Here is a 12381-nt window from a genome sequence, read left to right as displayed (position 1 = left end):
TTATCAGATCCACTGGAAGTCTTGTTAAATCTAGACGTGACTTGTATGATGTTATATCTATTTTGAAGTAGGAAATGATCAGTTAAATTTGGGAAGATCATAATCATGTTCATAATTTCAATACTTTCTAAATGTCTAAGTTAATTTCCATATGAATACTAAAATCCATTTCCTTCTGTGGGGACAAAGGGCAGTTAAAAAAAAAATTAAAAAAATTAAAATTGTTCTTCATGTCAACTAGGAAGAAGAAGCATAAAATCACAAAAATCTTTGACTAAAGGCTTAAAAAAACCCCACCAACAAACCAAACCATCCACAAAACAAAAGAAAACCCCATAAGACACTCACAGGAAGTAAAAAGCAAGCTCTTAAAATTAGTGGGTTAAAGTAAAGGTATAAATACTTCAGAGGTATTTGCACATTACTAATATTTTTAAGTACCTCACAAATTAGAAAGAGATATTGCTGATATCTTGCTTTGACTAGATTATCTTGATAATGTATTTCAATAAAAGGAAATAATTCTCTTATAATACTGGTCTAAAAATTTAGAATCACAAAAATGTCCTGCCCCAAACAAATGCAGAAAAAAAAAAATTACCATGAATATCCATGTGTTTGAAAGAAATTCAAAATTGACAAAGCTAGAAACAATTGTTTATTCAAACACACTACTCAGTTAGCAATTGCATCTTCATACATGCCCTGTTTTTCGTGTGCAAACAACAGTCTAAACCAAGGTGTATTATGAAGCCATCAATACACCATATGAACATTTAACAATTTTCATTGCATTTCTCATTCCCCCACTGAAACCTTCAATGTATGGGTCTACATAAATTCCTCCTTAGACTTCTGTTGAAATTAGACAAAAATAACAATAAAAAGGGGGTAATGCCTTACTTATATATATTTACATTTGAGTGAGAAGAATAAGCACTTAAATATCCCAGTTAGCATATTTTAACTATTTTTCCTAAAGAATTTTCATGCCATTTGCTTTTCTTTTCCTATTGCCTAGCAAGACCATTTTATCAACAGACAAGGAAAAATGATGTGTAAGTATGCCAGTCTTAAATTCTTCCTATATACATGTTTCATTGAATGTCTGAAGTAATAATAAAAATTAACATCTATTTAAATCTAATAGTCTACAAAACTCCATTTTAAACTGATGCAGGGCTGGATTTAGTTTAAACTAACAAAATCCAGAAAATTCAGTTGCTTCAGATTTAAAACTTAAAATACTCATGCCTAAGATATCAAACAATGGTTGACTTAACATGTGTTGTAGTAACTAGGAATGAGTTACATTTATAGCTACAGATCTCTTTCAGGAAAATTATTTCAGTTGCCTTTGCAAAGCAGGAGAAGTCCTTAAAGAAATCATAAACAATTTGTAAAAGTAATCTGCAACAGTTCCTTTTGGATGAGCAACAAGCTTGCATTGACAGCTTTCAAATTATGATTTGAACAAGACTTGTAGACCCTCAAGTGTTATACCTACAGTAGGAACAGTGGAAGTGGCCGTGAAAAGTACCACATCTGAAGCACTTCAGTAAAGAAGTCTGCACATTTTTATCTTTTCAACCTCATTACAATTAGATATTGCAAAACAGTTTACAAAGTCAAGCACACAGCTTGCAATAGCCACATAAGCAATTTTTAAGGGGCAAGCACTGCAGGCCCTTTATTCAGACTGAACTTCCAACAAAATCAGTAGTTGTTTTACTAAATAAGAACTACAATAGGAGAGGCTTAGAGTAGGAAAATAAATGCACCCCACCACCTTTCTTGCAAGTTTCACCTACTCTTTGGGTCAAGAAACATTCATATTGACTACAGAGTAAAAAATAGCTCTAGAAAAAAAAAATTAAAATTTAATATGGGCCAAAATTCAGCACAAAAATATTCTAGAGCAAATCAACACCTTAAGTGGACTCTAATCATAACTGACAATTGCAGCACTCTTAAAAGATACTAGAGCTTGTAAATGGGAAAGAGTCCCATTACTACATTACTGCAAAACCCTTTGCACCCTCTAAAAAAACATTTAGACTTGTCTTAAAAGTTCTAAATACTTTAATATATACTAAATTTGTAAAAAGAAAAGAAAGTGTGCATCTAATGAGAATACCATTCTGCAAATCCTTATTCATGGTCGTGAGTCATTAGAACTACTTGTGTATATTAAAGTTTGTAGGATTAGGCCTTAAAAGTAAAATCCCTTTGATTTACAGTTGTGAACCAGAAACCACCTTTTTTGCTGAATAAGAATCTATGAAAAATACTCTGAACCTGTGTCAGACCAAGGAACACTCCATCAAACTTTCACCTTTTAAATATCTCACAAGGGAGTCTTAGATACCTTTGCCTTGCAATATAATCCTGATTTTCATTAACAAGAATGTAACTGCTTTTGTACAGGAAAAAAAAAAAAGAACAAACTCAAACTGCTCAGAGAAATCCTAAAATCATTATTTTCCTAAGAAAGCTACTAGAAAAAAAAGGAAAAAAAAAAAGGGGGAAAAAGGGAAAAAAAGAAAAAGAAAGTAAGAAAGAAACAACAGCAATGCAGCACCTCCAAAGCAGTTTCTGGACAGACCGAAATATTTATTTATTTGGGAGCATATTAGGCATGTTACCCAAACACAGTAACAGCATTAATATAAGTGCTTTCACTGTGTGTTTAATCACATAAAGAAAGGATTAAAACTGAAAGAATTACCTACTCACTAATCACAAACTTCAAGGCTTATATAAAGTTACAGTTTACTTCCTATACTTTCTGTATTCTAAATTTTCTTACTCAACTAAGAATTTTCTCTAGGAGGCCTTAACTACCCTAAAAATCATAGTATTGTATGAAAAATATATTCAGAACCCATCTGCCTCAAATACTTCTGTAACAAGAGGTATACTGCTGGTAAATTCTAGTAATTCTTCAGTTCTACCAGCCATTTCTTACAACAATGAGAAAATATGAAATTTACACCTCACTGGATTTGCTTGGTAGAAATCAGGAGTTACTGGGATAAACTGAAATCTTGGGTTTTTAAAACTTCTCTGATTTTATGGTACAATTACTTCCTACAAAGAAAAAGTGTTCTTGAAGACAGACAGATTTGATTAAGGATAAAAATTGAATTCCAGCTGAAAGCTGGAATTGCTAAAGTCACAACATGTTCATAAAATTTGCTGTACTGTAATATGTTCTGCTGAAGATAAAGTCTTACAGATTTTACTATTCCATTTTGTATTTAAACAAATTTACTCAATCCAAAACCAGTAACCATTTTCATTTCAATTGTCTGTGTAAATGGTTAGTTAAGACTATTCGTATATGAGTAGATAGGTTATGATTACTCTGAATGGATTTCTCAGTTTCAGCCGAATGAGTACTTTTAGTGCAAAGCAGGACTTGCAATATGAGTGTAGCACAGTCCATATTAATTCCTCTTAATTGTTCAGTGTTTTGCTATATAATATCTGTTTGCCAACAAATAAGATAGATAAAATTTCTGAATATTCTGGTACAGATGGAGGGATCTGAAAACCTATTCTTTTTTTCCTGTTTTCTGCTTCTTTGCTTGTCAGGTAGCTAGTTTATTAATGCCTTTAAAACCAAATTTTACACACTACATGGAAATACACTAAGCTAGCCCTCTATTCTATTATATTCTTTAACACACCCTCCCAAAAAAAAAAGTTATTGAAAAATAATTTTTTTATATCATCCATACTTTGTTTTTGGATTAGCAACATTTCAGTTGGAGTAATTCCCAAGACAGAAATATGAGAACAATACTATAAGGAGAATTTATATAGCTCAAATGGATCAAGGCTGTTACAAACTCAGCTTTTTATACATATTTTTGGCCACTTCATTTCCTTCTGAGCACAGCCTGTGTTAATACTTTTACTTAGTGTTTTATAATTTTACAGGAGAAGTGTAAAGAAGAATTATTTTAACAAATAATAAATTCTTGAACAATCCCATTAGAACTGGCCTATTTTGAATACTCTGAATAAGTTAAACTACTGTGTACATTTTTTAAAATAAAGAACATATGTAATAAGAGAAATGTTAATATAATATATACCATGCTCATGCTCCATCAACCTTCCAGAGACTTTTTCAATCACAGGAGTAAGCCATTCTCCAAAATCAGCTCTCTATTGAAAGGTCAAAACCTGCAATAAAAATGTCATGTATTATAACATATTTCCAACACCCACAGTTTCATGGTTGATCCCCAAACATAGATGTAGGTCATCAGCTTGACCCTCGCATTGTCTATGTTACAGGAAATCCTAATTTTAAAAATACTTTTTTTTTAAAACCAAACTGACTTGATTAGGAACACCTGTGATATGCCTCTTTATTATCAGAAGCCTCCTGAAACAAATCAGATTAGCATGTTTCTGCTTTCATTCTACCCACAGCATTTAAGATGAAAGTAAGAGGAAGGAGGAGGAAAAAAAAAAAGAAAAAAAGGAAAAAAAAAAAAGAAAAAAAACCAGAGTAAGGGGTGTTGTTCTCCCTTCCCTACACTACTAATCCCTCCCGCCACCCTCAAACAAGCAAACAGGTAAGTTTTTTTAGTAAGTAAACTACTTAATGGATGTGTGATTACTGCTGTCATATGTCCATATTTCCTAAGATATGCTATTGACTGTTAAGTATTTAAATTCTAGTGTTTCACTTTAAGGAATTAGATATTTTTTTTTTTAGCATTTATTATTGCCTTTATTAAAATTCAGCCTACAAATATTAGCTATTTTAAAACATATAATGGAAAAACTACACTCATATAATACATTCTGAGAGATGAAATAAAATTTTAAGAGTTAAAAAAAAATTAAAAATTAAAAAAAAAAATAGCAGCCCTGATCAGGTAAGAACAAAGGATAACTTGACAGATGCAATAAATATAGCCAAATAGCTACTGGAGGAAATACTGCATTCACAAAGACAAAACCTTAAATCTGTTTTGACTTTATTTGAACTTTTCATTGTAGACATCATAACAAGACACATCCTATGCCTAATAAATGAATAGCTGATGCCTAGAGCAGGTCACCTGCTTATAAATCCATAAATTTGTTGTTTTTTCTTTGAGAGTATTCCAGAAAATACTACAACCCCCCTCACAGCTATGAACTTATAATAATCACCCTGCTTAAACAAGAAAAAGGAGTTTGTATCTTCGTGTATTCCACACATCATCTATTTCACCTTTTAAAAAAAAGTTTTTGTTCTTAAACCAAACCCACCAAAGTTGTGGTCCCCCTCTGTGCTTATATTGAAATTTAACATACTTGAAGATTATATTGAAACTGGACTTACATAAAGCTATTTAAAATGAAAATGCATGCCTAAGCCCTATACGATGTGTAATTATCTTTTTCTCAGACCAAATCTTCAAGAGAATTTCAGTTCATGCTAAATAAAATAATTAGTTGTAACCAGATTCAATGCTGAAAAGTTTGTTAATAACCTATTTACTGCAGATTCTCTCACTACAGTGTCTGAAAACAAACTAAATAGTCACGGGGTGGGGGGGTCCTATTTCTAACAGTGGTTTCCTTTAGACATTAATAACGATCACTGAAAGTCACTCCTATCTTTCAGTTTTAAGCAATATAACAATATCACCTTCAGTTTTAGGAGTTATCTTGGGAAACCTTTAACAAAATAAAAGCTAAATGTACATAATTTACATTTGCTGTTGTTGTGTGCATATGGTAATAAATGTGTATGTGTGATGTCATCCTTATACACTAGCAACTGTCCATTATCGAGCTCTGGAAAAGTGTTAAGAATTAGATAAAGTTTAAAAATTTAGCATTCTCTGTAAAAAGATTTTTTTTGTTGTTTTAATGACGCACTAAAAATATTATTATATGCAAATATTAGAAAAAAAATTGACCAAATTTAAGTGTTAGCTAGACTAGAGCTCAAGTTGTGCTCCCTTCTCTAACACGCATCCAAATCTTCTACAGTTCTCACACAGCATTCAAAGCTAAGATCAGAACTATTCTTCAATTGTGGTAATATTAACTGTATCCCAAAGTTTCGTCATTAGAATAAGTGTTTTAAAAACTTACAGGAAAGGGTTAAAAAAATAATCAGTACAGACATTGCCTTACACCCTTATAGGCAGAAATTTTTATACCTAGCTTACTCTGAATATTTCTGAAATTGTCCAGTATCTACAATGAAGACATTTTTCAATAAAGACATTTCCTTTTGAAATCCAACTTATTTATTAATACACCAGTAACCTAAAAATTCTACATAACTCTTGCCAATAACGCACAAAAAAACCCTGCAAAGCAATATTTTCACTGAATAAAATAGGTTACTGCAAATCTGTAGGTACACCTCTCTACTCTGTCTCATGTCCCCTTTCTATTTGAGGGGCAAATCAACTTTTTTTTTTTTTTCTATCTTTAAAATACATTACTAGTTCTGTTAAAAAAATAGATGGCTGTGAGAAGAGCCACAGGGGATTAAGTTCAAAAACAATTTGGGCAGCCTGTTCAAACAAAATTTTCCAAGTATTACTGATAATAGAAAACACAATTTTTTGAGATCAGGTTCCAGTGTTGGATATTAAGTGTTTAGAACTTATAATAATAAATAGGTGAAAAATATCTGTGGAGAACACTTACTGGTGTACATGAAGTTATTTTTAGTTTTAAAAACTTTCTGACAAAAATATTTTTGTTTTTACAGAAAAGTCTACAATTTCATTCTCTATTTCTTTCACAGTCAAAACTAGTCCAAGATATGCTCTACCCTTGACAGTTTGTAATGAATGTGAATTACTCAAATAACTTGCAATGGGCCTTTGGGTGTGGGTGGATGACTGCACCTACAAAGCAGAATACCTACAGCATATTCGTAGAATACAGTGATAAGCTTCTTGGGTCTCCCTTACATATTCAGTAATTAATTGCTCCCCAGAGCAAATAACAAAACTTATAGTAAGGTCCTGTAAGAGTACCCCTAACTGATCTGTGGCTACTTTTCCTGTAAAGAAAGCTCATCTGCTTTTACATGTGTAAAAGTGTATCAGAAAAGCAGTGATACACCTGTTAGGATGGCTTCTGACACTCAAGATGGGTGAGATGTGCATCTTCACACAGTGTTCACAGGCAGGGTATACAGACCCAGGTAGTTTGTATGCAGTTCCAGTTGTACTTCACTGCAGAATTTGACTTATTAGTCATAAAAATAATTAAGGAATTAAAGACTCCAATATATTTTTCCTTCCATGACATTACATTTTGGATGGAATAGTAATAGATTCAGAATTCCAGAAGCTAAGGATAAAAAAAAAAAAAAACAATGAACTAAACAGAAAAAGAACCCTATGATACCTTGGTATCGTATATGTAGTCTGCCTTTAAAATGTTACTACAATAAGCTTTCTATGAAGTATTAGCCTAACACATTAAAAGGTCACACAGATGTACAGTCATACTTTCAAATTACTGTTATTTCTGAACATTAAGAATTCTCAAGAGTTACTTCCAGCTTCAGTAGATTTATATCTATAAAATGAGAGGGTACATCTTCAAAACTTTCAGTAAAACTTTAGAGGAGAAAAAGAAAAAAAAAAAAAAAAACCGAACCAAATGAAGCTTATTTCGATGTTTTTCCTAAGAATCAAGATAAAGGATTAGACTCAAATAAACAAAGGAAAAAAAAATTTAAAAAATACACACACTATGCTACATGTTATACCTAAGCAAGGTTTAATTAAGCATAGAACTTTAGCTTCCACTTATTGATAAAATATAAATATATACATTTAGATGTTCAAGTTCAATTGATATTTCCTCCAAATGTAACTTTTCCAGTGCCAAGTAATCCCAGTTAATGTTTGACATTTTAACTGAGGTAAAAAATGCAAGCAGCTCTACAAGGGTCTATTTAAGCTACATGATTTTTTCCCCCTAAATATCTCAAAATAAGGAGTACATCAAATATAAGAAAGGAAAAGTTACTTAAAATACACTATATATTCATATCAGATTGCTTACTGCTTTCATTTTAGCCACACCCACCTTTATGTAATTGTAAAATATGAGAACAGTGCAGCTGAGAAATAAGAAAGCTTAAAAGAACAGTTGTTTCATGTAGTCAAATACGTGCTAAGCACAGATTTTAATTAAAATGAAAAACAGGTATAAATTGCATGCTATTGAACATGACTAGTGGGGAAAAATGCACACGCACCTGTACAATACTGAATTACAGGGGTTTTTTTGTAAATTAGCTATGAGTCAGGACAGTTATTTCACTGAAAGTGAAAGTCAGTATTTGTGAGTGCACTTCCACAGCGAAGTAGTGTAAATCTCTTCAAATTGTGATATTTCAAAGTATACACAGCTACAGTGAAACAGCTTTGTGCACATTCCCACACTGACTGTCAAAAACATTTCTGAAAACACTCTGAAAGTAATGATGCAGAGCTAAAGAAATGAGTGCTAAATCTCAATAGGATCTTACTAGTATCTCAATTTCAAGGATTAAGTGGAATTTTCTATCAGGGCACAAAGGTATGAATTGCGGAGACAAACTAAGCAGCTATTCCTAAGAAAAAAATAACTGAAAAAGTGTAATTTACATACTGGATTAAAAGAATCCAGGGTAACTAGGGATTTGAAACAGAAAAACTCCTTGAACTGTTGGATTTCTGCATTACACAGAAAATACCTTGAATCACAATCCAGTTGCCATGCTGGAAACGCTAAGTTTTGCATTTCACTTTAAGACTACACGCTCTCAGCCATGTACACAGAAATCTTTTGTACAGGACTTCTGCACCCCAACTCTTCTCTATGTCCCTCCTACGTCCCTCGGTTAACTCGTTATTTTCGGTGGCCGGGGTGCTAAGCGCAAGGCGGCCGCTTCTGGCTTTGAACGCCACGGAGGGATGCGCGGGGGGGTAGCGGGGGGACGGGGGGGGGGGGCAGCGTGGGGGGAGGAAGAGGAGCGGGGAAAGGCTGTGACCCGGTCCAACCTCGCAGCCCCAGCCCCGCGTCCCCGCAGGCAACCAGGGGGGGCAGCAACCGGTCCAGCCTCCGCTGAACGGGCGCCTTAACGGGGGGCCCGATGCTGCATTCGCTGCGCATCCTGCGCGCCCGCCAGCTCGACGGCAGCCCCGGGCGCCCGCCGCTCACACGGCATCGGGGAAAATATCCATACGCCTTCCTGCCTCCGGAAAAAAAAAAAATTAAATAATAATGATTAAAAAAAAAAAAGGTCGGGCGGCCGAAAGTGAAGAGGGAAGTAGGAAGAGGAATAAAAAGTAACGCTTAGAAATTGTGGCTGGGAAGGCGCCCGCTGGCCTGGCAGCGCCCGAGCTCCCTGCCGGCCCCGCCGCACGGTGCTGTCCCCGCCAGCGCTCCCGCCACAAAAAGATGCCTTGTGAGCCTGTGTGCGCAACTCCGAAACGCGAGCGCCCACGCCAGAGCCGGCCCCGAGGGGGTTAAACGGCGTCGTGGAGAAAAAGGCACCGTGTCACATATTATGTGTGTATGTGTGTGTGCGGAGGGGGAATCGCCCAGCGCACAGGCTGCGAGAGATCTCGGCGCCTATCACAATAAGCACGATCGCGTTCATACAGCTACGAGAGACCGAGAGCTGCTGGCCACCGAGAAATGACATAGAAACAACCACCAAAAAATAGCTAAGCCAATGACAAATAGCGACCCGGGTGACAGAGACAGAGAATTTTGTAGGCGGAGAAGAGGAGGTGAATGGCCAGCTCTGATCACAGCATTAGGCTGGGCTATCTATGGGGAGGGTATTTACTCGGTTTTGGGGTGTGTGGGAGGAGAGGAAAAACACCTACAAATAGCTGGCACGATTCAAATGGTCTCGGATTATGTTTCCCCCCCTCCAGTCCAGGAAGGAAACTCGCGTTTTAACGCTACGAGGGGGAAAAAATAGCTCTGTGCAATAGGGGATGAAGAGCACTTTGGTCATTCGTTAATACCCAAAGGGGCAGAGATGATAAATGTGACAGCATGTGGCAGCACGACCGTCACCCGGGCTCCTGCAAAAGGCGGCTCCATATCGCGACACGGGAAATTAAGCGATTGAGTGGGAGGTGGAGAAAGCGCTTAAACGGAGAAGTTAATCTGCTAACATGGAGAGGAAACAAACGGAGAAAAAAACCCCGAAGGTTGTCCTCTATATATTTTTTTGGGGTGGGGGGGGTGCGAAGGGAGAAGGGAAAGGGAAGAGAAAGAGCGAAGGGGCATTAATCCAGCTTACGAAAACACGGGGAGAGAGGAAGGAGGAGGCGGAGGGGGGGGGTTGGGGGCGGCGGGCGAAAAAGGGAGATGTGCATGTATGTGTGGAAGTCATCCTGGCGGCTGCTGCTGCAGAGCCGGGAAGCAGGAGCCTCCGTGTCCCGGGCGCTGCCCCGAAATTTCCACGGCGGAGAGCGGGGGGTGAGGGGGGGGGGGAGCGGGGGGGGAAACAAGGCGGGAGGGAGGGATCCGCTGGCGGGGGGGGTGCTAGGGACCGGAGAGGAGACGAGGGGAAGCCTGTCCTATCGTGTCCAGGGAGCGCGGGGCACCGGGACCCTCTGGAGCTCCGGCTGTCCCGCGGCTCCCGCCCGCCCCCCCGCCAGCCTCCGCGCCGCTCTCCCCGGGCCGGGTGCAAGCGGCGCTCCCGGGATCCCCGCCTGGGCGCGGTGCCGGCCCGGGGAGCAAGCGGGGTTACCTGCCGGAGGAGACGGCCGCTCCCGACTGCTGAGGCTGAGGGAAGCGAGTGACAGATCCGCCCAGGACCTGCCGCCGCCTCCCGGAGCCTCCCGGCCCGCTGCCCGCCGGGCTTTCGAGGTGACTTTTCCCGGCGGCGGGGTGCATGTTGCCCCCATTTTCCAAAGACGCTCTTCCCCCGCCAGCCCAGCTCCCTCTGCCCCAGCCGCGCCCGGTCCCTCCGGCTCTTACCGCCTGTGCCGGCGGCGGCAGCGGCGGCAACCACTCCGAAGCGCGACGGTGAGGATGGAAGCGGGGTAGCGGAGGGGAAAGGAGGTGAGTTTCGCGGGGCGGGAGGGCGGGCGGCCCCCGCGCCTCCCCCGCGGCGGCGGTAGCAGCGATGCGATCGGGCATCACTCGAAAATGGCGCCGAAAGAGCGGAGGGCTCTTCATTCAAATTCGTTAGCGCCAGCCCCGCCGCCCCGGGGCATGCCGGGAACGGAGGGGGGCGCGCGGGGGCTGAGGCGGCAGCGCCGCACGGACACGGCGCTCGCTGTCAATGCCGCCCCTCCCCCCCCGCTCCCGCCGCCCGCGCGCGCGCTCCACGCCCTCCCCGCTCACCGCGCGCTCCCGACCCAACCGCCGCTAATGGGGAAAGGGGGGGCGGGGGGGGAAGAGAGGGAAGGAGGGAGGGAGAGAGAGAGAGAGAGAGGGAAATGTCACCCGGAGCCCGGGCCCGCGGGGGAGAGGTGGCGCGTTAGAGATGTGTGTGGGAGAGAGGGAGCGAGAGAGAGAGAGAGAGAGAGAGAGAGAGGGGGAGCGAGACCTCCGCTGGCCCCGCGAACTTGTCAAGGTAAAGGCGCCGGTGGAAGGGAGGGGGGTGGATAGGGGGGCACGACAGCAGATTTTGGGAAGGTAGGGAAAGGAAGCCTGGCTGGGGGAGGGGGATGTGCGCCAAGAGGACCTGAGGAAAATATGAACAGCGCCTCCCCCCCGCGCCCCCCGCGCCTCCAAAGACCCCCGCGGCTCCCGCTGCGCTCAGGTTGCAGCCCGACCCCCCTTGTCCCCCACCATGGCCGCGCACCCCTCCGCAGCCAGAGGAGGGTTCGGAGCGCTCGGCGCTTGCCCGCAGCGCGCGGGCCCGATCCCGATCGCGATCCCGACTGGCAGCCGCCGCTCCCCATCCCCCTCTTGCCGCCGCACCGGCTCCGGGCGGCAGCGCCCCGGGGCGCTCCCTGACCGGGCTTGCGAGCAGCCCCTGAGCGGCGGAGCGGGGCTGTGTGGGCTCATCCCGGGACAGAGCGGGCCCGGAGCGCGCTATACTGGTCATTGCAAAAAAAAAAAAAAAAAGAAAACCAAAACAAAAAACACAAAAAGAAAACCAAACCAAACCCCAAACCAACTAAAATACCCCACACCAAAAAAAAAAAAAAAAAAAAAAAAAAGAAAACGCAAAAAAGCCCTCTCGGAGGAACTTCACGGAGCGAGGTTCAACTCGGGCAGCGCTCCCGCCTCGGCTGCGCGCAAAGCGCTCGGAGAGAAGGCGAACTTTCATTTTCACGCCGCATCTTCCCCTCCGCCCCAAGCTGTGACTGATCGTAAGATACCTGATGGCCGGGTTAGTGCTCCCACCCGCGTTTCAGGGATGGGGAA

General features: G+C 41.1%; 2 long non-coding RNA genes across 12 annotated transcripts in view; one reads left to right on the top strand and one right to left on the bottom strand.

Moving 5' to 3' along the window:
• LOC128803348 (uncharacterized) overlaps positions 1-12381 on the bottom strand; it is a 78816-nt gene that overhangs the window by 17062 nt on the left and 49373 nt on the right. For all 3 annotated transcript variants that reach the window (XR_008435698.1, XR_008435699.1, XR_008435700.1), the window contains exon 3: positions 4104-4194. This is a non-coding gene — a long non-coding RNA (uncharacterized LOC128803348). The remainder of the gene's footprint in view (positions 1-4103; positions 4195-12381) is intronic.
• LOC128803347 (uncharacterized) overlaps positions 11467-12381 on the top strand; it is an 85675-nt gene continuing 84760 nt past the window's right edge. For 3 of the 9 annotated variants that reach the window (XR_008435694.1, XR_008435691.1, XR_008435689.1), the window contains exon 1: positions 11470-11581. This is a non-coding gene — a long non-coding RNA (uncharacterized LOC128803347). Of the gene's footprint in view, positions 11582-12381 lie in introns of all 9 variants that reach the window. The other 6 variants (XR_008435697.1, XR_008435690.1, XR_008435695.1 and 3 more) reach the window with 4 other exon arrangements.

The sequence above is a fragment of the Vidua macroura genome, chromosome 2, assembly GCF_024509145.1.
Source record: "Vidua macroura isolate BioBank_ID:100142 chromosome 2, ASM2450914v1, whole genome shotgun sequence".
NCBI lineage: Eukaryota > Metazoa > Chordata > Aves > Passeriformes > Viduidae > Vidua > Vidua macroura.
The sequence above is the reverse complement of the archived record's forward strand: the minus strand, read 5'-3'. Positions and strand labels throughout refer to the sequence as shown.